Source organism: Pristiophorus japonicus, chromosome 10 (assembly GCF_044704955.1).
Source record: "Pristiophorus japonicus isolate sPriJap1 chromosome 10, sPriJap1.hap1, whole genome shotgun sequence".
Lineage (NCBI taxonomy): Eukaryota > Metazoa > Chordata > Chondrichthyes > Pristiophoridae > Pristiophorus > Pristiophorus japonicus.
In genome coordinates, this window is record NC_091986.1 from 155,524,327 (window position 1) to 155,547,727 (window position 23,401).

The 23,401-nt window shown below is 42.6% G+C and overlaps 1 protein-coding gene across 1 annotated transcript in view; it reads right to left on the reverse strand.

The window, feature by feature from the left end:
• The window catches only part of micu2 (mitochondrial calcium uptake 2), a 605,104-nt gene that overhangs the window by 101,499 nt on the left and 480,204 nt on the right, over positions 1 to 23,401 (reverse strand). The window lies entirely within an intron of this gene.

Genomic DNA, 23,401 nt, shown 5'->3' on the forward strand with positions numbered 1-23,401 from the left:
ACTGGGGATATTTGGAATGCTTTCAGCATGTTGTTTGGGAAAAAAAATCAAGAAAGGAGATTTCAGGATACCTTCTCTGGGATTCTATCTGCACAATAAAAGTAACCAGTTTCCGCTTCCAATTTGCAAAATTATTTCATCCTGATCAGTTTTTTCTTAAAGAGTCCCTTAAACATTTGATGCACCAATCGTCATGATCAAGTATGTGGCAATCTAGAGCTTGTGGACATGGTTTTATAAAATTTATTCCCCCATACCTCTGAGTTCCCAATTTAGCTGCATTACCTTGAGGAGGTACCAAATGAATGAAAGGAAAAGTCATAACGGGGCAACATCTGTACACCCCTATAGCCTGCTACTGCATGGTAGCCACGAGCTGAACATGAAGGTAAAAGAAGATCATAGTTAGCTCTTCTGATTTTTGAGTTTTCATTTTATGTGAATTCAGATCAAAAAATTAGGTGAAATCAGCTGTTAATATCCTCTTTTTCAGGTCAAAAATAGAACAGAATTTTCATATTAGAATTATAAAATGATACAGCACAGGAGGCAATTCGGCCCATCGCACCTGTGCCTCTTTGGTAGAGCTATCCAATGAATCCAACTCCCCTGCTCTTTCCCCATAGCCCTGTATTTTTTTTCCCCTTCAAGTATTTATCCAATTCTCTTTTGAATATTACTATTGAATCTGTTTCCACCACCCTTTCAGGTAGTGCATTCCAGATCACAACAACTCACTGTGGAAAAAAAGTTTCCTCATGTCGCTGCTGGTTCTTTTGCCAATCACCTTAAATTTGTGTCCTCTGGTAACCGACCCCTCTGCCAATGGAAACAGTTTTTCTGTATCTATTTTATCAAAACCTTTCATGATTTAGTACATCTCTATCAAATCTCCTCTTAATTTTCTCTGCTTTAAGGTGTTAGAAATCAGGGATGCCTAAAAATGTATATGGTTATGCGATTGAAACTGTGACGCAAAAAAATGCTGTTTAAACTCTGATGTGCGAATTGCAGACGGAAAGTCTCTTCAGATCAGAGAAATGCTAATGTCTTAGTTTCCTACGGAGGGTATAGTTCTTTGTACTATTATACAACCTCCCTGGTGCTAAGCGATTATCTGTTGTTTTCAAGTCAAAACTTCAGCTTTGTTTATGTATCAATAAGACAATTTGTTACAGAAAGAATTAGAATGCATGGAGTTAACGTAAACATGTTGCTACATCGTAAAGGAGAATGACTCTAAAGTGAGCAGTTTGCTAGTTTAGCCTCATGGCATCAATAGGCAGGATAGGGACAAGAGAGATGAAACAAATTTCAAAGAACAAACTGGGAAGTATAAACAAGAAAGACATGTGGCCAAGAAAATCAGGAGACATCTTTAGGGCGAGCTTTGTTTCGAGAATCAAGACAAAGAACTCGAATTCTTATTGGATATTAAGTTTTAGGGGAACCTCTATAGGTCAAAAGGTCTCGTCAATATCCCAGGTCAGGCCCACCCCTAAAAAGAGAATAAAAGTAACACTTTGAGATCTTTTCAACACAAACGGTGTGAGGGGAGACTGAAACAGGAGTTGAGCTGGTTGAATACTCTTTGAGTGATCCCATGCTTTACCGAAGGAAGCTCTAGACAAAGAGAAAGAGACTGCAAGCCAGAGAATTGCTCACGTGCACCAGCCATTTGTCCGATCGGGATTGATATCAACTATCTGTTACGGTCATATGTTTTTGCTGTATAACTAATGTGTTATATTCCGTCTTAAACTCTGATTAAACACAATATATCCACCAGATTGGTTTACAGTCGATCCTGATTATTAAAGTGACCAGAGATAGCCTTAAACATGGCTATTTCTAACAAAGGAGAACAACCCTAGCTTCTCCAATCTCACCACATAACTGAAATCCCTCATCCCTGGTACCATTCTAGTAAATAAAAACAGAAAATGCTGGAAATCTCAGCGGGTCAGGCAGCACCTGTGTAAATCTCTTCTGCACTTTTTCCAAGGCCTTGACATCCTTCCTAAAGTGTGGTGCCCAGAATTGTACACAATACTCCAGCTGAGGTCTAACCAGTGTTTTAATATGCATCAAAAAGAGCAGTGGTCCTAATACCAACCCCTGTGGAACACCACTGTATACCTCCCTCCAGTCTGGAAACAACCATGCACCACTACTCTCTATCCCGTAGCCAATTTTGCATCCCTGCTGCCATTGTCCCTTTAATTCCAGTCTAACATTATGTGATGCTTTGTCAAACACCGTTTGAAAGTCCATATACACAACATGAACCCCATTATCCTCATCAACCCTCTCCGTTACTTCATCAAAGAACTTGATTAGATTAGTCAAACATGATTTGCCTTTACTAAATCCATTCGGACTTTCATTTACTAGTCCATACTTTTCTAAATGCCAATTAATTTTGTCCTGGATTATTGTCTAAGTTTCCCCACCACCGACCTGAGGCTGACTGGCCTGTAATTGCCGGGTTTATCCCTCTCCCCCTTTTTGAACAGGGTTGTAACATTTGCAATCCTCCAGTCCTCTGGCACCACCCCCATATTCATCCCATCCAGACCGCGTGACTTTTATACTTTGAGGACTACCAACCTTTAAGTAATAAGGATAAGGGGTAGGCCATTTAGGACCGAGATGAGGAGAAACTTCTTCACTCAGAGAGTTGTTAACCTGTGGAATTCTCTACCGCAGAGAGTTTTTGATGCCAGTTCATTAGATATATTCAAGAGGGAGCTAGATATGGCCCTTATGGCTAAAGGGATCAAGGGGTATGGAGAGAAAGCAGGAAAGGGGTACTGAGGTGAATGATCAGCCATGATCTTATTGAATGGTGGTGCAGGCTCGAAGGGCTGAATGGTCTACTCCTACACCTATTTTCTATGGGCTCAAGTTTCGGCTCGAGTTGCTCCTTTTTTTTGGAGCAACAAGTTTAGAATGGAGTATCTTAGAAATTGCAATTCTCGGCTTTTAGTTTGCTCCAATTCTAGTGAGTTAGAATAGTTTCATTTTAGAACAGTTTTTTTTTCAAAAAGGGGCGTTACCAGCCACTTACGCCTGTTTTGCAAGTTTAGGCAGCGAAAACTTACTCCAAACTAACTTAGAATGGAGTAAGTGTAGATTTTTGTACGCTCAGAAAAACCTTGCCTACACTTCTAAATCAGGCGTAGGGAACAATAGGTGGGGGGGGAAGAGGGAAGTTTACAAGCATTAAACATTTCACTTTTGCAAATAAAGAGCCATCATCAATAATAAATGATAAATAAATCAACCAATAAATCAATCAAAAATAATTTAAAAATTAAAAATAAAAAAAATTAAAAAATCAACAAATAAAAAATTAAGTTTCTACTCACCGACTGCAGCACCGGGAGCCCTCCAACAGCGTGCTGGGATGGGATGGGGTGGGGTGGGATGGGATGGGATGGGAACCCCCCCCCAGTGTCTCTCTGTCGGTCTCTGTCAGTGTCTCTGCGTTTCTGACAGCAAGGGATGGGGGGAGGGAGGGTGTGGAAGAGGGGGAGGGGGAGTGGGAGTGGGAGGGAGGTTGAACGGGAGGGCGGGGGGGGGGCAGCTGAACGGAAGGGGGGGAGCTGAACAGGGGGGGGGGGCGAGGGGAGCTGAATGGGAGGGGAGGGGAAGCTGAACGGGAGGGGAGGGGAAGCTGAACGGGAGGGGAGGGGAAGCTGAACGGGAGGGAGGCTGAACGGGAGGGAGGCTGAACGGGAGTGGGGGGGGGGGAAGGCTGAACGGGAGGGTGGGGAGGGGTGGGGGAGCTGAACGGGAGGGAGGGCGGGGGTGTGGAGCTGAACGGGAGGGAAGCCCGAACCATTTAAGCACATCTTCAATGCCTGGGGAGCCCATTCGGCCAGGGCTAGGGGCGGCACGCTTCGGGCCCCTCCCACGTAGCGTCGCAGAGATTCGGGCTGCGAGGAGCTACTGCACATGCGCGCACATTCTAGCACGCATGTGCAGAGGTCCCGGCACTGTTTTCAGCGCCGGGATCCGGCTCCGCCCCGACCCCTTGTGCTGCGCCACGCCGAGGCCAAAGACGTCCTGAGGAGCTCGCAGAATCACAAGGTAAGTGTTCGGCGCCCTTTTTATTCCAGAAAGTTGGTGCACCTTACAAAGGGCGGAAACTTGGGCCCTATGTTTCTAATCATCAAGAAACTTTGGATTTAATTGGAAATCACAGCAAGTCAAAAGCACATTTACGCTAATGTGACATCGGGCCGTGCACTAGTCAATAAGCAAGAATTCTATTATTTGCAAGGGGAGAAGCATGCCATGTGCCGTGAATTATTCTACTCATGTATTGTGTGCGTGTGTTTGTGTCGGGGTTGGGGGGGCGGGATGACGAGGGGTGTAGTCAGGAGTCCTTTTAACTTAGAATTTTGTTTCTCTTAAATAGGAAATTTGTCTTTTAGGGTTTTTGACTCTAATTTTAGCATTGATGTAGTGGGTTAATTATCAAGTTTAATCAGGTTAAACCTAAAATCATCAGGTCTAATCATAGTGCAGCAACCTTACCGCAATTACCTCATTACACTTAATACCAGAGATATTAGACAGTATTTAGACAATAAAGCCTGTCAAAAGCATAATACAAAAACATGACAGAACTCTTTTCCTCCAATTCTGGCCTCTCACGCATCCCTGATTTTAATTGTTCTACCATTGGCAGCTGTACCTTCAGTTGTCTTGGCTGTAAGCTCTTGAATTCCTTCACTGAACCTCTTTGCCTCTCTTAACCATCTATTACAAGCCCACCAACTCCCATAACTTCCTGGATTGTACTTCTTCCCACATCACTTCCTGTAAGGACTCCATTCCCTTCTCCCAGTTTCTCGTCTCGGTTGCATCTGCTTGGACGATGCCACTTTCCACACCAAATCTTTCTCCTCCGTGGTTGACAGGGCCTTTGACCGAATCTATCCTATTTCCTCATCTCTTCACCCCCTCCCGGAACTGTGATAGGGCTGATTAGCGGCAGGATGGTCTGCACCTTTGGTCGCGACCCACCTTCTTCTTCCACGAGACTCCTGGGTCACTGGAACTTGCTCCATTTTTCTAATTTTTCATGCTTCCCTCTCCGCTTAGTTATCCTGCTTTAAATATTCACATAATTACTGGCATACATTATCTGTTATGCCTCTAATTCCTCTCATTGCGCCTCCTTTTGCCGCACACGAACACTTTTGTCATTTAACCATCACTTTACAGGTCATTCTTTTTCTTTTCTTGTGTATGTAGTTTTCTGCCTCCTCCTTTCCCTCGCTCTATTCCTTCATACAAGCTTTTTATCTGATATCTTCCAGTTCTGATGAGGAGTTATACCTGAAAAAGTCACTTTTTTTCCCTCGTCACAGATGCTGCCTGACCTGCTGTGTGTTTTAACATTTTCGGTTATTATTTTAGATCTCCAAAATCTGTAGTCCCTTTTAAAAAAATTGTGCAGGAGGGTTCTGTTACTTGGGTCTGATGCAGCTAAAATGCACATGGAATCCCTTCAGCTGTAGTGGCTTATTACAATGGCACCATTACTGTAATCTACTCATGTATCAATAATATATTTATCTGCAACACAATTATAGAGATTTTTTACTTGCATCGAATGTATAGTACAGAAACAGACCATTCGGCCCAACTGGTCGATGCCAGTGTTTATGCCCCACACGAACCTCCTCCCAACCTTGTTCACAAAACCCTATCAGCATATTCCTTTCTTCCTCATGCACTTACTTCCTCGTAAATGTATCTATGCTATTCACCCTTTAAGGAACATAAAAATATCAATGTTTGAATTAATAAAATTTGCAGAATTAGTCCAAAACTGTGCAAGTCTGTGAATGTTTTATATGCGTTACACAGTATTTTGTAGCTATAATCACAGAAACATAGAAAATAGGTGCAGGAGTGGGCCATCAGGCCCCAGGGATTTATCGGCCTTCAATCCCATCAATTTCGCTAACACAATTTCCCACCTAATAAGGGTTTCCTTCAGTTCCTCCTTCTCACTAGACTCTCGGTCCCTTAGTATTTCCGGAAGGTTATTTGTGTCTTCCTTCGTGAAGACAGAACCAAAGTATTTGTTCAACTGGTCTGCCATTTCTTTGTTCCCCATTATAAATTCCCGACTCTGATTGCAAGGGACCTATGTTTGTCTTCACTAACCTTTTTCTCTTCACATATCTATAGAAGCTTTTGCAGTCAGTTTTTATGTTCCCAGCAAGCTTCCTCTCTCATTCTATTTTCCCCCTCCTAATTAAACCTTTGTCTTCCTCTGCTAAATTCTAAATTTCTCCCAGTCCTCAGGTTTGCTGCTTTTTCTGGCCAATTTATATGCCTCTTCCTTGGATTTAACACTATCCTTAATTTCCCTTGTTAGCCACGGTTGAGCCACCTTTTCTGTTTTATTTTTACTCCAGACAGGGATGTACAATTGTTGAAGTTCATATCCATGTGATCTTTAAATGTTTGCCATTGCCTATCCACCGTCACCCCTTTAAGTATCATTCGCCAGTCTATTCTAGCCAATTCACGTCTCATACCATTGAAGTTACCTTTCCTTAAATTCAGCACCCTAGTCTCTGAATTAACTGTGTCACTCTCCATCTTAATAAAGGATTCTACCATTTTATGATCACTCTTCCCCAAGGGGCCTCGCACATCAAGATTGCTAATTAATCCTTTCTCATTACACATCACCCAGTCTAGGATGGCCAGCCCTCTAGTTGGTTCCTCGACATATTGGTCTAGAAAACCATCCCTAATACACGCCAGGAAATCCTCCTCCACCGTATTGCTACCAGTTTGGTTAGCCCAATCTATATGTAGATTAAAGTCACCCCTGATAACCTTTATTGCACGAATCCCTAATTTCTTGTTTAATGCTGTCCCCAACCTCATTACTACTGTATGGTGGTCTGTACACAACTCCCACTAGCGTTTTCTGCCCTTTGGTATTCCGCAGCTCCACCCATACAGATTCCACATCATCCAAGCTAATGTCCTTCCTTACTATTGCGTTAATTTCCTCTTTAACCAGCAATGCTACCCAGCCTCATTTTCCTTTCCATCTATCCTTCCTGAATATTGAATACCCCTGGATGTTGAGTTCCCAACCTTGGTCACCCTGGAGCCATGTCTCCGTGATGCCAATTATATCATATTCATTAATTGCTGCCTATGCAGTTAATTCGTCCATCTTATTACGAATACTCCTCGCATTGAGGCACAGAGCCTTCAGGCATGTCCTTTTAACACACTTTGCCCCTTTAGAATTTTGCTGTAATGTGGCCCTTTTTGATTGTTGCCCTTCACTTTTAGTTTTCTTCTTTCTATCTTTTGCTTCTGCCCCCATTCTATTTCCCTCTGTCTCTCTGCATCGGTTTCCATCCCCCTGCCATATTAGTTTAACCTCTCCCCAACAAACACTCCCCCTCGGACATTGGTTCCGGTCCTGACCAGGTCCAGATCGTCCGGTTTGTAGTGGTCCCACCTACTCCAGAACCGGTTCCAATGTCCCAGGAATTTGAATCCCTCCCTTCTACACCACTCCTCAAGCCACGTATTCATCTGAGCTCTCCTGCAATTCCTACTCTGACTCGCACGTGGCACTGGTAGCAATCCTGAGATTACTAACTTTGAGGTCCTACTTTTTAATTTAACTCCTAGCTCCCTATATTCAGCTTGTAGGACCTCATCCCGTTTTTTACCTATATCATTGGTACCACAACAACTGGCTGTTCGCCCTCCCCCTCCAAAATGTTCTGCAGTCGCTCCGAGGCATCCTTGACCTTTGCTCCAGGGAGGCAACATACCATCCTGGAGTCTCAATTGAGGCCGTAGAAACGTCTATCTATTCCCGTTACAATGGAATCCCCTACCAGTATAGCTCTCCCACTCTGTTTCCTGCCCTCCTGTGCAGCAGAGCCACCCACGGTGCCATGAACTTGGCTGCTGCTGCCCTCCCGTGATGAGTCATCCCCCCCCAACAGTACCCAAAACGGTGTATCTGTTTTGGAGGGGGCTGACCGCAGGGGACCCCTGCACTGCTCTTTCTGTTGGTCACCCATTCCCTATCTGTTTGTGTAACCTTTACCTGCAGTATGACCAACTCACTAAACGTGCTATTCACGACATCCTCAGCATCGCGGATGCTCCAGAGCGAATCCACCCGCAGCTCCAGTGCCGCAATACCAGTTCCAGTGTCAGAAGCTGCAGCAGGATACATTTCCCGTACACATAGTCGTCAGGGACAGTGGAAGCGGTCCCTGAGTTCCCACATAGCACAAGAGGAGCATGACATGTGTCCGAGCTCTCCTGCCATGACTTAACACCTAGATTAACTATTTGGCAACAACGATAAAGGTTACCTACTGATAAAGGAAAAGAAAAAGAAAAACTACTCACCAATCACCAGCCAATCAGTCTGCATTGCTTGTTTGTCAAGTACTTCCAGGTGAGGTGCAATACACATTAAAGAGAGAGTAAAACTGCCTCAACAATGTACCTTAATCCCAACCACAGGAAAACACTCCTATTGCACCAGTGTGAATATTTCCAACTTCCACACATCCTTAGATCTCCATAATTGAGATTGCCAATTTGAGTCTAATTGTGGGAAGTTTTATGTGGGCTAGCGGCCAACAGCAACTGGGTTGTGACTGTTTAAATTCATTTCACATAGGATGTTACTGGCGGCACTGAGAAGAAACTTTCAACCATTAGTCTGGGTTAAATTCAAATCCTGATCTCAGTGGTGAAAGAACAATCTCTAACCCACTACTTTTTAAAACAGTACAGGTGAGAACAATTAGAGGCAAAGGAAAGGACTGTTGGGATTGTGAAGGCTCAAATCCATCCTACTCGAATGGAGAAAAACTAATTACTAACAACATCAGAATTTCTGGGCTAATCATGGCAATATCTACAAACAGCTTGTAGGGGAGTGGACAAAGAAGCCTCACCACTGTGCTCTCCGCTCAGCTAGCTCCTGACCCAGCCATTGTCACTCTTCCATTCAGGTATTCCTGTATACCAGAACTGAGAGGATATATTTAGCAGGAAAGGCTTAACAGGCTGGGTTCTTTTCTCTAGGAAAGAGAAGGCTGAGAGGTGACCTGATAGAGGTCTTCAAGATTACAAAAGGGTTTGACAGGGTAGATGTAGAGAAGATATTTCCACTTGTGTGAGAGACCAAAATCCTGGGCCATAAACAATGTTCAACCATGCGGTATGGCGAGAAAGCAGGAATGGGGTACTGAAGTTGAATGTTCAGCCATGAACTCATTGAATGGCGGTGCAGGCTAGAAGGGCCGAATGGCCTACTCCTGCACCTATTTTCTATGTTTCTATGTTTCTATGCACGCTCCAGGGGTCCCATGCAGTTGGTGAATTAATTGGCTTTTAACTTGGAAAAAAAAAAATGCACATGGCGGACTGTTGAATGGGCTGTGCAGCCTGTTAAAGGGGACGCGTGACCTCCCAAAAAATTACGGGGAACATTGGCTACAAGTATGAGATAGTTACCAATAAATCTAATAGGGAATTGAGGAGAAACGTCTTTACCCAAAGAGTGGTAAGAATGTGGAACTAGATAAACTCATGAGAGATAAAGGAATAGAAGGATAATCTGATAGGGTTAGATGAAGAATAGTGGGAGGAAGCTCATGTGGAGCATAAAGGCCAGCACAGATCAGTTGGGCCAAATGGCCTGTCTCAGTGCTATTATCTCTATGTAATTCTATGTATAATTCCACCATCTCCTTACACAGTATGGTAAATTATCCAGGAGTCTTGACAGGAGCACTCATTGGAAAATTTGTTGTGAAGGTCAGCATGCTTGATTCGGGGCGCTCCTGATTTTCTGGTTATTAATTTTAATGGCTGAGCTTGAAGTCTCAGAAAATGCAGTGTTTCAAAACTATCCAGTTACTGCTTCTGTGCGCTTATGAGAGTCCAGCTCTTAAGTATCATACATAAATATTGACTGCAAAGTAGACTCATACACTTTCTTTTTCACTCTATTCTTTCCAGCTGATGCTGTCCACAGGAACACACCCTCCACCTGACATTACTCCCATGAAAAGTACCCACAGCTTTCTACCCTTCAGCCAATTTCTGAAATTCCCAGATATTATCTTGAATCTCCACCACTTTAAACTCTGGTAGCAGCTTTCCATGTAGAAAATTGTCAAAGAGTTGTTTGGAAGTCTAGGTACACCACACTTTAAGGATTTCCACAGTCCATTTGGAGTGTTCCTTGTTCAAAAAGGTTAAGGATATTGGGCTGGCAGCATCTTCTCCTTCTGAATATTTATTGGAAGCAATTTACTAGGTTATTATCATGTATGAAATCTTCAAGTTTACTTCAGAGATGGTTTATTGCTTTTATAAACATTAGGCCTAAAATTCCAGTTGGAAGCTTCCTTCAGACGAACGAACGCCTCCGACCCGAAATTTCTTTTACTGGTGGTCCCGGCAGCGCCTTGGATTGCGGTCGGAGGCCTTCATTCGATGTGTAGCGTACAGGGAAAAGACTTCCCTGTACGTACAAGAAGGCTGGAGTCACATGGGCCTGGACCACCAATCACTCTGCAGTATTCTCATTGATAATATTGAGGACTCCATTTCTCCGCGTTCCCATTATTATCAATGAGAATACACCCCTAAAACAAGAAACACGACATAATAAATAAAAAAACACCACACATATTTAAAATTAATTGAAATTAAAGTTAATTAAATGATTTAGAAAAAAATTTGGAATTTTTTTTTAACGTGTTTTAATAGGGTTTAAAATAAACTTACCTTAATGGATAGGGTTTTTACTATAACAATTGTATTTAAATTAAATATTTATATGTTTTAAAACGCTTATGCTGGTAAAAATAGGCTATGCGCCTGCTTTCACCAGGCTTAAGAGTTTGAAGGACATTTGCTGGGCAAGAGATGGGTAAATAGCCCAATCTCACCCGTGCGAATGTCCTTCTCCCGGGGATGCGGATCAGCTGTCAAGAGAAATCTTGACAGATCGGAAAAGCCGGTTTTCGGCGCATGCGCTTCACGCCCCGAAAACCGGCTTTTGCGAGGCCTTGACGGGTCCATTCGCACTTCGTACCAGTGAGGCCGGAATTTTAGCCCCATAATATAAGTTGTTGTTTGAGTCAGAATTTTTAAATTGAAGGGGAGCAGATATAGTACACTTGATAATGTATTACTAGACATAGGTTAAAGATAGTAACAGATGATCATAACATTAACAGATGTTTCTAACAGCCACCGTTAATGTTCAGTTTAATTAGCAGTATGGTAACCAATATAGTAACCATCCGTGGCTAACTAAGGAAATAAAAGATAGTATCAAATTGAAAACAATGGCATACAAAGAGGCCAAGATAAGTGGGAGGCCAGAGGATTGGGAAATTTTTAAAAACCAGCGAAGAATGACTAAAAAAAAATAAAGGGAGGGAAGATAGATTATAAAAGTAAGCTAGCAAGGAAGATAAAAACAGATAGTAAGAGTTTCTACAGGTATATAAAAAGAAAGAGAGCGGCTAAAGTAAATTTTGGTCCCTTAGAGGATGAGACTGGGGAATTAATAATGGAGTACAGGGAAATGGCAGAGACTTTGAACAAATATTTTGTGTCGGTCTTCAGGGTAGAAGACACTAAAAACATCCCAATAATGGATAATCAAGGGGCTAAAGGGTGGGAGGAACTTAAAACAATCACTGCCACTAAAGAAGTAGTACTCGGTAAAATAATGGGACTAAAGGCTCGCATCCTAGGATCTTAAAAGAAGTGGCTGCAGAGATAGTGGATGCATTGGTTGTAATCTACCAAAATTCCCTGGACTCTGGGGAGGTCCCAGCGGATTGGAAAACTGCAAATGTAATGCCCCTATTTAAAAAAGGAGGCAGACAGAAAGCAGGAAACTATAGACCAGTTAGCCTACATCTGTCATAGGGAAAATGCTGGAGTCCATTATTAAGGAAGCAGGACATTTGGAAAAGCATAATTTAATCAAGCAGAGTCAGCACGGTTTTATGAAAGAGAAATCATGTTTGACAAATTTGCTGGAGTTCTTTGAGGACATAATAAGCAGGGTGGGGATAAGAGGGAACCAGTGGATGTGGTGTATTTGGATTTCCAGAAGGCATTCGATAAGGTGCCACATAAAAGATTACTGCACAAGATGAAATTTCAAAGGGTTGAGGAGAATATATTAGCATGGATAGAGGATTGGCTAACTAACAGAAAACATCATCATCATCATCCTAGGCAGTCCCTCGGAATCGAGGAAGACTTGCTTCCACTTCTGAAGTGAGTTCTTTGGTGGCTGAACAGTCCAATACGAGAGCCACAGACTCTGTCACAGGTGGGACAGATAGTTGTTGAGGGAAGGGGTGGGGTGGGACTGGTTTGCCGCATGCTCTTTCCGCTGCCTGTGCTTGATTTCTGCGTGCTCTTGGCGTTGAGACTCGAGGTGCTCAGCGCCCTCTTGGATGCACTTTCTCCACTTAGGGCGGTCTTGGGCCAGGAACTCCCAGGTGCCAGTGGCGATGTCGCACTTTATCAGGGAGGCTTTGAGGGTGTCCTTGTAGCGTTTCCACTATCCACCTTTGGCTCATTTGACATGAAGGAGCCCCAAGTAGCACTTGCTTTGGGAGTCTCGTGTCTGGCATGCGAACTATGTGGCCTGCCCAGCAGAGCTGATCGAGTGTGGTCAGTGCTGGGAATGTTAGCCTGAATGAGGATGCTGAGGTTAGTGCACCTGTCCTCCCAGGGGATTTGTAGGATCTTGCGGAGACATCGTCAGAGTCGGGTTCATTTTCCGGTTGGCAAACAATAACTAGTAGGATGCCACAGGGATTGGTAGTGGGGCCTAAACTATTTACAATCTCTATTAATGACTTGGATGAAGGGACAGAGTGTAATGTAGCCAAGTTTCTGATGATACAAAGATGGGTGGGAAAGCAAGTTGTGAGGAGGACACAAAAAATCTGCAAAGGGATATAGACAGGCTGTGAGTAGGCAAACATTTGGCAGATGGAGTATAAAGTGGGAAAGTGTGAGGTTACCCACTGTGACAGAAATAAAATGCTAATTATTATTTAAATGGAGAACAATTACAACGTGCTGCAATATAGTGGGACCTGCAGGGTCCTTGCGCATGAAACACAAAAAGTTAGTATGCAGGTGCAGCAAGTAATCAGGAAAGAAAATGGAATGTTGGCCTTTATTGCAAGGGGGATAGAGTATAAAAGCAGAGAAGTCCTGCTACAACTGTACAGGGTATTGGTGAGGCCACACCTGGAGTATTGCATACAGTTTTGGTCTCCTTATGAAAGGAAGGATATACTTGCATTGGAGGCAGTTCAGAGAAAGTTCACTCGCTTGATTCCTGAGATGAAGGGGTTGTCTTATGAAGAAGGGTTAAGCAGGTTGGGTCTGTACTCATTGCCGTTCAGAAGAATGAGAGGTGATCTTATTGAGACATACAAGATAGTGAGGGGGCTCGACAAGGAGATGCAGAGAGGATGTTTTCACTCATGGGGGAATGTAAAACTATGGGGCATCGTTTAGAATAAGGGGTCGCCCATTTAAAACTGAGATGAGGAGGAAATTCTTCTTTCAGAGGGTTGTAAATCTGTGGAATTGTCTGCCCCAGAGAGCTGTGAAGGCTGGGTCATTGAATATATTTAAGGTGGAGATAGACAGATTTTTGAGCAATAAGGGAGGAAAGGGTTATGGGGAGCGGGCAGGGAAGTGGAGCTGAGTCCATGATCAGGTCAGCCATGATCTTATTGAATGGCGGAGCAGGCTCAAGGGACCAAATGGCCGACTCCTGCTCCTATTTCTTATGTTCTTATAGGGGGATGGTAGTATAGAGGTTGTATAGAGTATAGGACTAGTAATCCAGAGGCTCGGACTAATAAAGCAAACAACATGAGAATTTGAATTCAGTTTTTTTTAAAAGCTGGAAATAAAAAGCTGGTATCCGTAAAAATGACCATGAAGCTGCTGGTTATCACAAAAATCCAACCGATTCACTAATGTCCTTTAGGAAAGGAAATCTGCCGTTCTTACCCAGTCTGATCTATACGTTACTCTAGTCCTTTACTCTTAAATGCCTGTTAAGGAGCCCTAGCTAGTCACTAAGTTGTATCAAAACACCTGCAGTAGTTCAAGGTCCACGACCACCTTCTCAGGACAACTAGGAATGGGCAACAAGTGCCGGCCTTGCCAGCGATGCCCATATTCTGAGATAAAAAATTTTAAGAACTCACAACAAGTTTAAAGTATGTGCACAGGCTGTATTTTGAACAGTAGCCTCAAAGCCTAATTGTATGCCATGATAGTCTCATAGCAAATAAGAAAAGTCTACTGGTTAAATTTTGTTGGCCTAAAACATTTTGCCTTCCTGCCAAATATTTTGGTATTTAATAAAACTTTTTATATCATGTATCACTCCATTTGTCTGTCTTGGACGAAGGCATTATAAGACAAGACTGTCTGTATGAGGCTGTCATTGCTTTTAAATAATGAATTATTTTTTCTTGGGGAATGAAAGAGCAATCAGACACAATGTGTAAAAATGTTCTGGAACTAATAATTTCCAAAAGTAAAAAAAAATGAATTCTTAACAAAGAAGTTTGTATTACAACCAAAAGATGTAGCATTTTTGGGGGGTATAAAAGCAATTAGTAGTCAAGTCTCCAAAACCTCAAGAAAATATTCCAATAAATTTAAACTTAAAAAAAATGTTGAAAAACGACAACTTTTTCATGATTCTCAGTTTTCCTAAAAAATAACAGCATTGATGTTTGTTTTGAAACTTGGTGAGAGGCCTCGGTTGTAGTTAATTATAGGTTCAGTGTATTTGATTTTTGATAGCTTTTTAATTGGCTTATAAAGATCTACAAAAGGAAGACTGCAACTTTAAAATTCCTTTAAAATTCCTGCTGGCTTTGATCCTGCATGGGACAGATTTATGTCTGTTCAGTGAAGGTGGGCTATGAAATCATCCCGCTGTGAAAGTTCTTGATGAAACACTCGAGAATATACATGAAGCTCCTTTTCCTAATGTTTGCTTCTCTTCCCTCCCCAACTACCAGTTCTATTCAACTAGCCAGAAGACTAACCCTGCCAGCCCCCAATTGATCATATTCATGGGACTGCATCATTCTAAAGCCATTGAATTACATAGTGCAACAGACATGATCTGTACTTGAAGAATTTCAAATGGAGGTTGTCATGGTTCTGTAATGCATTTTTACCCTTCACTATCTTACCCCTTAAAGAAATGAAATACATTTTTAAAAACTACAAATGGAACAAAAAGACAAGTGGGAAAAAAATTCCAGTAACCTAATCTACTGTGAATTTTACTGCCTTCTGGTTTTTACAGCTTAGGAGTAATGCCTCTTCAATATCTAACTAGTTCCACAGACTTCACTTCTGAAGCCAAATTCATCTCTAAATGTTTTTAATTGTGTTGCAAGTGTCTGAATGTCAAAGCAAATTGCCTCTGGCATTGGAAGCGCAAGCTGCCACTGGTGATCCCATCTAGCCTTTCACCTGCACATCAACAAACATCCCTCAGGAAAAACAAAACGGCGTACAGTTATGTGAATAAAAATCACGATCACAAGAAATTATAAGATAAAACCAAAACAATTTTGCTGTGGTCACTAAATGTTATTATTACTGCTGTGTCTGATGTACTTAATCAAAATAATTTTAATCACAGTGTAACTCACCTCTGGTAATAAAATATAAATAACAATACAATTAACCCTTTACTATTCAAGCAAGTAGATACTCCCATGTAAAAATGGGAAAAAATCCAAAATTCGGACTTAGAAAAAACAGCCTAGAGCAAATGCAAAAAAAATCCCAGACTCTTTAGTAATGTCTGAATGTGATGTCAATTAGGTTTACATACTGAAGATTTCTGGATCTGAGATAAATGTCAGTTAAATTGTCAGTAAAGTGAACCAACACAGATCTTGCAAATACCTGTCAGTAGGGACTACTTAAACCTAATTCTCTTAAAAGCCCTGAGGTCTGCCTCTTGAAACTAGATCCATATATTCATTGCTGTTCCACACGTGTCAAGTCCCTCGGTTGAGGTCAAGACTTGCTAATGTCAGGTCAAGAAACTGATGTACCTATTATATTTTTCTTCTTAACTTTCCATGTAGTTAGTACACATACAAGAGCTATACTAAATTCTGTTGACATTGACTGTAAAATATCCATTACAGCTGCTAATACTCTCCTGTTGGGTAAGGATTTACAAGAAGTTTGGGAAGACCAGGTAAGGTTTTGTTTCTTTTGTTCAAGGATGATCCATTAGGATTGGATGCAGGGAGAAACCCAGTCTGAACAGTTCCTGTTAGGCTGAATATTATAGATTTTTTATTTTAGTTTCGACCTTGAGAATGGGTGGAGGTTGGGGGCAGGGGGTCGGGCTAGAGAATTACATTCCTTTAGACATTTCCCTTGACACTACATCATCTTAAACTCCACAGCATTCACTGAAATATTTCTCGATCTATGAGGAATAGAAACTCAGCCTTTTTTATTCATAAGTAAGAGTTGATCACAGATCGAATGCAAATCTACAGCTGTAGTGTAAAATAATTTTTTGGCATGTATGTAGAGTTGGAGCAAAAAACATACTTAGGCTAGACATAGCACATTTTTCAAGACTTGGGCCCATGGTGTGGGAAAAAGAGTGGGGGGGGGGGAGAGAAGAGTATATAGCAGAATTATGATAAATGAGTGACTAGTTTGCCAAGAAATGTTCTGCCTGAATCAGGATTATGCCTGGATCAAGCTTTCTGTAAACTGTGGATAAAAAGATCCAATTGGAAAATCTTTGTATCACAAGCCATATAACTGCTCAAACAAAAGTGATTAGATTGACATAATGCACTCCACATAAGGTGAGGTTTAGTGATGGTTTGACTGTATTTAAGTGAGCTGAGCATTAAATGGGCAAAGTTTTCATGAAAAAGTTTGGCAAATCTTTTATTGTTTGGAGAGGAAAAAGGGAGAAGAGCCTTGTGTCTTTTTCAGGACCAGAATTTGCTATCAAAATAACAATGAGCCGCCGCTGTTACTTATGCGCAAATGGTACAACACGTTCAGGTGAAGGGCAGATGCGTGGTTGAAAGTGAATATCCAAGAGTGGCGCCGCTCCCCATTTAGCTTTGCAAAAATGGCATTTTGCTGTCTGCTTCACCATTGAAATATATTAATTGGTGTGAAGGTACTGTAATTGCACAGCAGATACGAACTAAACTCATCACAGAAAGTTAAGTCCTGTTATTTCAAGTCTAAGTTGCCTTTTAACAATATGATGGGTATTAATTACTGCCCAGCAACCTCGCTGGCTCTTAAAATTAACTATTGCAAGTGTGGAGTTTCATTCCTTCAGGTATTAATTGTTGTTGGAGATTTAAAAAATGTAAAGTTTATTTTTTAAACTTTTCCTTGTTGTCTCTTTTTTCTCTCTCTGAGTCCAATTTTTGTTTTCCCTCTCTTTATTTCTCTTTCTGCACCCGATTTGAATTCACCCACTCATATTACACTTCCTTCTCAGTCCTTGCGCTGTTTATTTTACAATCCGTCAATCAGATTGGTTAAGGAGATGCACAGTTGGTTGTCCTGTTCACTCAGGTCCCAGATGCCCTATTTCCTTCACTGCGCCGCTTTTGTAGAACTCCAAGGGCGCCAAAAATCTTCAGGCCGAGTTTGGCCGCTCCCCAGCCGGCAACTGGATTCGGGGGCGGAGCCAGGTCCTGGCACTAAAAACAGTGCCGGGACCACTGCACATGCGCATGAGAGCGTGCGCGCATTGCCAGTAGCTCCTCGCCCCCAGAATCTGTGAGTGCGCTCTGCAGGCTATGTGGGAGGGGCCCGAAGCGCGCCGCCCCTATCCCTGGCCGAATGGGCTTCCTCATCGGCGGCCCGCTGCCTTCCCTTCACATAAAGGTAGTTCTTCTATTTTTTATTTGTTATGGATTGATTGATTGCTTATTACTTTGGTCTTGGTGCTTTAGGTGCAAGGTTCCTTCTATTTTTTATTTGTTAATTAATTGCTTATTACTTTTTGTGCTTTATTTCGTGCTTTGTAAGTCTTGGTGCTAGGTGCAGGTCCTCTCAGCTTCCTTGTATTTTTTATTTGTTATTGAATGCTTATTTTTGTGCTTTGTTTAATGCTTGGTGTTTTAAATGTACCGACCTGCGCTGATTTCTTAACTCTCCGCAAGGGTTTTCTGTGGCCACATACGCTGACCTAAGTTAGTTTGGAGCAACTATTAGCTCCAAACTGGCTTAAATGGCCAAAACAGGCGGAGGTGGCTGGTAACGCCCCCTTTTGAAAAAAAAAAGTAAACTTAAAAAAAAATCCTAACTAACTCACTTACACTGGCACAAATTAAATGTGCAGAATTGCGATTTTTAAGATACTCCAAAAAAAAATCAAGGTGCTCCAAAAAAAAACAGAGCAACTCATGGCCAAACTTGGGCCCAAAATGTTTTAAAACTTAAACATGCAAGGGCAAGTCTTACTAACGGCAGATGCCGTTAGATGCCCTGCTACAATCTGTGCCATTGATGTAAAGCACAAATGAAACAATGACATACTCCGACTGAATGCATATTGTTGCACAATGTCTCTGTAAACAAACCACAAGAGGTTTGTCAAACACTTTGTCATAAAAATGGCACTTTTTAAAAACTAGATTATGCTAAATCTGAAACTCTCTAACAACAGGAATGAATAGGAAGGAAGTGGCTTGGCTTGAATACTCAGTTATATAGAACCAACTGTACCACAAAAAAACAAAACAAAAGGAGCATCAATAGAAAACAATTTGGCATCTACATAAACCCGGATGACAATTAAGTTGTGAGCGACAGTTAAATTAACACATATATGTAACAGTAATGCGTTTAGCTTTGGGACATCTTGATGACGTGTAAGATGCTGAATAAAAGAAAACTCTTTCTTTCTTAAATAGTCAACATATAGTGGAATATCAAGAACATGCATTTATATCGCACTTTTCACAACCTCAGGACGTCCCAATGCGCTTCACAGCAAAGTAAATACTTTTGAAGTGTAGTTACTGTTGTAATGTAGGAAATGCGAGAGCCAATTTACACACAAACAGCAATGAGATAAATGACCAGATAATCGGTTCTTTTTGTGATGTTGATTGAGGATTAAATATTGACCTGGACATCGGAGGAGAACTCCACTATGCATCTCCTTAATAGTGTCATGGGATCTTTTACACCCACCTGAGAAGGCAGACGGGACCTTGGATTAACGTCTCATCCGAAAGATGTCACCTCCGACAGTGTAGCACTCCCTCAGCTGCACTGAAGTGTCAGTCTAAGTTATGCGCTCAAATCGCTGGAGTGGGATTTGAGGCCAGTGATGATAATATGGAACTTGCTATCACATGGAGTGGTTTAGGTGAATAGCATAGACCTGGAGACCTGCCTCATTGAGAGGTTGATGCAGATAGCACTGATGCATTTAAGGGGCTGCATGCTTGAGGAAAAAGGGAATAGAGGAATATGGGAGCAGGTGGGAGGAGGCTTCTGTGAAGTTGGGCTGTATGGCCTGTTACTGTGCTTTTGATTTGATGTAATTCTATGTGTATTCCAACTGCACAACAGAATAAACACTTCCCTAAAAGTGGAGAGGCTCGGGAGGTGAGTTGGCGAGAGGCCTATAAAAAGGCCTAACGCGTCGGAGAGGCTCGGGAGTTCCAGGTGCGTGGAGAGGCTCGGGAGGTGAGTTGGCAAGAGGCCAGCTGGTGCAGCTACAGGGAGAAGGCAAAAAAGAAGTAGAAAGAAATCGAAAGGTGACGTCACAGCCAAGGGGTTAAGTGATTGGCTGGTGATTGGTAAGTAGTTTTTCTTTTTCTTTCTTTATCAATAAGTAACCTTTTAAAATTGTTGTTGCCCAATTAAGTTAATCCAAGGGTTAAGTCATGGCAGGAGAGCTCGGACACGTGTTATGCTCCTCCGGTACTATGTGAGAACTCAGGGACGCTTCCGGTATCTCTGACGACGACATGTGCGGGAAGTATATCCGTCTGCAGATCCTGACAGACCGCATTGCGGCACTGGAGCTGCGGGCGTATTCACTCTGGAGCATCCACGATGCTGAGAATGATGTGAATAGCACGTTTGGCGAGTTGGTCAAACTGCAGGTAAAGGGTGCACAGCCAGATAGGGATCGGGTGACCAACAGGAAGAGCAGTGCAAGGAAGATAGTGCAGGGGTCCCCTGCGGTCATCCCCCTACAAAACAGATACACCGCTTTGGGTACTGTTGAGGGGCTTGAGTCATCAGGGGGGAGCAGCAGCAGCCAGGTTCATGGTACCAAGGGTGGCTCTGCTGCACAGGAGGGCAGGAAAAAGAGTGGGAGTGCGATAGTGATAGGGGATTCAATTGTAAGGGGAATTGATAGGCGTTTCTGCGGCCGCAACCGAGATTCCAGGATGGTATGTTGCCTCCCTGGTGCAAGGGTCAAGGATGTTTCAGAGCGGGTGCAGGACATTCTGAAAAGGGAGGGTGAACAGCCAGTTGTCGTGGTGCATATAGGTACCAACGATATAGGTAAAAAAATGGGATGAGGTCCTACGAGTCGAATTTAGGGAGCTAGGAGCTAAATTAAAACGTAGGACCTCAAAAGTAGTAATCTCAGGATTGCTACCAGTGCCACATGCTAGTCAGAGTAGGAATCGCAAGATAGCTCAGATGAATACGTGGCTTGAGGCATGGTGCAGAAGGGAGGGATTCAAATTCCTGGGACATTGGAACCGGTTATGGGGCAGGTGGGACCAGTACAAACTGGACGGTCTACACCTGGTCAGGACCGGAACCAATGTCCTAGGAGGAGTGTTTGCTAGTGCTGTTGGGGAGGAGTTAAACTAATATGGCAGGGGGATGGGAACCTATGCAGGGAGGCAGAGGGAAATAAAAGGGAGACAGAGGCAAAAGATAGGAAGGAGAATAGTAAAAGTAGAGGGCAGAGAAACCCAAGGCAAAAAACAAAAAGGGCCACATTACAGCAAAATTCTAAAGGGGCAAAGTGTGTTAAAAAGACAAGCCTGAAGGCTCTGTGTCTCAATGCGAGGAGTATTCGGAATAAGGTAGACGAATTAACTGCGCAGATAGCAGTTAATAGATATGATGTAGTTGGCATCACGGAGACATGGCTCCAGGGTGAACAAGGCTGGGAGCTCAACATCCAGGGGTATTCAACATTTAGGAAGAATAGACAGAAAGGAAAAGGAGGCGGGGTGGCATTGCTGGTTAAAGAAATTAATGCAACAGTAAAAAAGGAAATTAGCTTGGATGATGTGGAATCTGTATAGGTGGAGCTACAGAATACCAAAGGGCAGAAAACGCTGGTGGGAGTTGTGTACAGGCCACCAAACAGTAGTAATGAGGTTGGGGACAGCATCAAACAAGAAATAAGGGATGTGTGCAATAAAGGTACAGCAGTTATCATGGGCGACTTTAATTTACATATAGATTGGGCTAACCAAACTGGTAGCAATGCGGTGGAGGAGGATTTCCTGGAGTGTATTAGGGGTGGGTTTCTAGACCAAATGTCGAGGAACCAACTAGAGAGCTGGCCATCCTAGACTGGGTGATGTGTAATGAGAAGGGACCAATTAGCAATCTTGTTGTGCGAGGCCCCTTGGGGAAGAGTGACCATAATATGGTAGAATTTTTTATTAAGATGGAGAGTGACACAGTTAAATCAGAAACTAGGGTCCTGAACTTAAGGAAAGCTAACTTCGACGGCATGAGGTGTGAATTGGCTAGAATAGACTGGCGAATGATACTTAAAGAGTTGACGGTTGATAGGCAATGGCAAACATTTAAAGAGCACATGGATGAACTTCAACAATTGTACATCCCTGTCTGGAGTAAAAATAAAGCAGGGAAGATGGCTCAAGCGTGGCTAACAAGGGAAATTAAGGATAGTGTTAAATCCAAGGAAGAGGCATATAAATTGGCCAGAAAAAGCAGCAAACCTGAGGACTGAGAGAAATTTAGAATTCAGCAGAGGAGGACAAAGGGTTTAATTAGGAGGGGGGAGATAGAGTACGAGAGGAAGCTTGCCGGGAACATAGAAACTGACTGCAAAAGCTTCTATAGATATTTGAAGAGAAAAAGATTAGTGAAAATAAACGTAGGTCCCTTGCAGTCGGACTCAGGTGAATTTATAATGGGGAACAAAGAAATGGCAGAACAATTGAACAAATACTTTGGTTCTGTCTTCACGAAGGAAGACACAAATAACCTTCTGGATGTACTAGGGGACCGAGGGTCTAGTGAGAAGGAGGAATTGAAGGAGATCCTAATTAGGCGAGAAATTGTGTTAGGGAAATTGATGGGATTGAAGACCGATAAATCCCCGGGGCCTGATTGTCTGCATCCCAGAGTACTTAAGGAAGTGGCCCTAGAAATAGTGGATGCATTGGTGATCATTTTCCAACAGTCTCTCGACTCTGGGTCAGTTCCTATGGACTTGAGGGTAGCTAATGTAACACCACTTTTAAAAAAAGGAGGGAGAGGGGAAATGGGTAATTATAGACTGGTTAGCCTGACATCAGTAGTGGGGAAAATGTTGGAATCAATTATTAAGGATGAAATAGCAGCGCATTTGGAAACAGTGACAGGATCGGTCCAAGTCAGCATGGATTTATGAAAGGGAAATCATGCTTGACAAATCTTCTGGAATTTTTTGAGGATGTAACTAATCGAGTGGATGTGATGTAATTGGACTTTCAAAAGGCCTTTGACAAGGTCCCACATAAGAGATTGGTGTGCAAAATCAAAGCACATGGTATTGGGGGTAATGTACTGGCGTGGATAGAGAATTGGTTGGCAGACAGGAAGCAGAGAGTCAGGATAAACGGGTCCTTTTCGGAATGGGAGACAGTGACTAGTGGAGTGCCGCAGGGCTCAGTGCTGGGACCCTAGCTCTTTACAATATATATCAATGATTTGGATGAAGGAATTGAGTGTAATATCTCCAAGTTTGCAGATGACACTAAATTGGGTTGCAGTGTGAGCTGTGAGGAGGATGCTAAGAGGCTGCAGAGTGACTTCGACAGGTTAGGTGAGTGGGCAAATGCATGGCAGATGCAGTATAATGTGGATAAATGTGAGGTTATCCACTTTGGGGGCAAAAACACGATGGCAGAATATTATCTGAATGGCGGCAGATTAGGAAAAGGGGAAGTGCAACGAGACTTGGGTGTCATGGTTCATCAGTCATTGAAAGTCGGCATGCAGGTACAGCAGGCGGTGAAGGCGGCAAATGGCA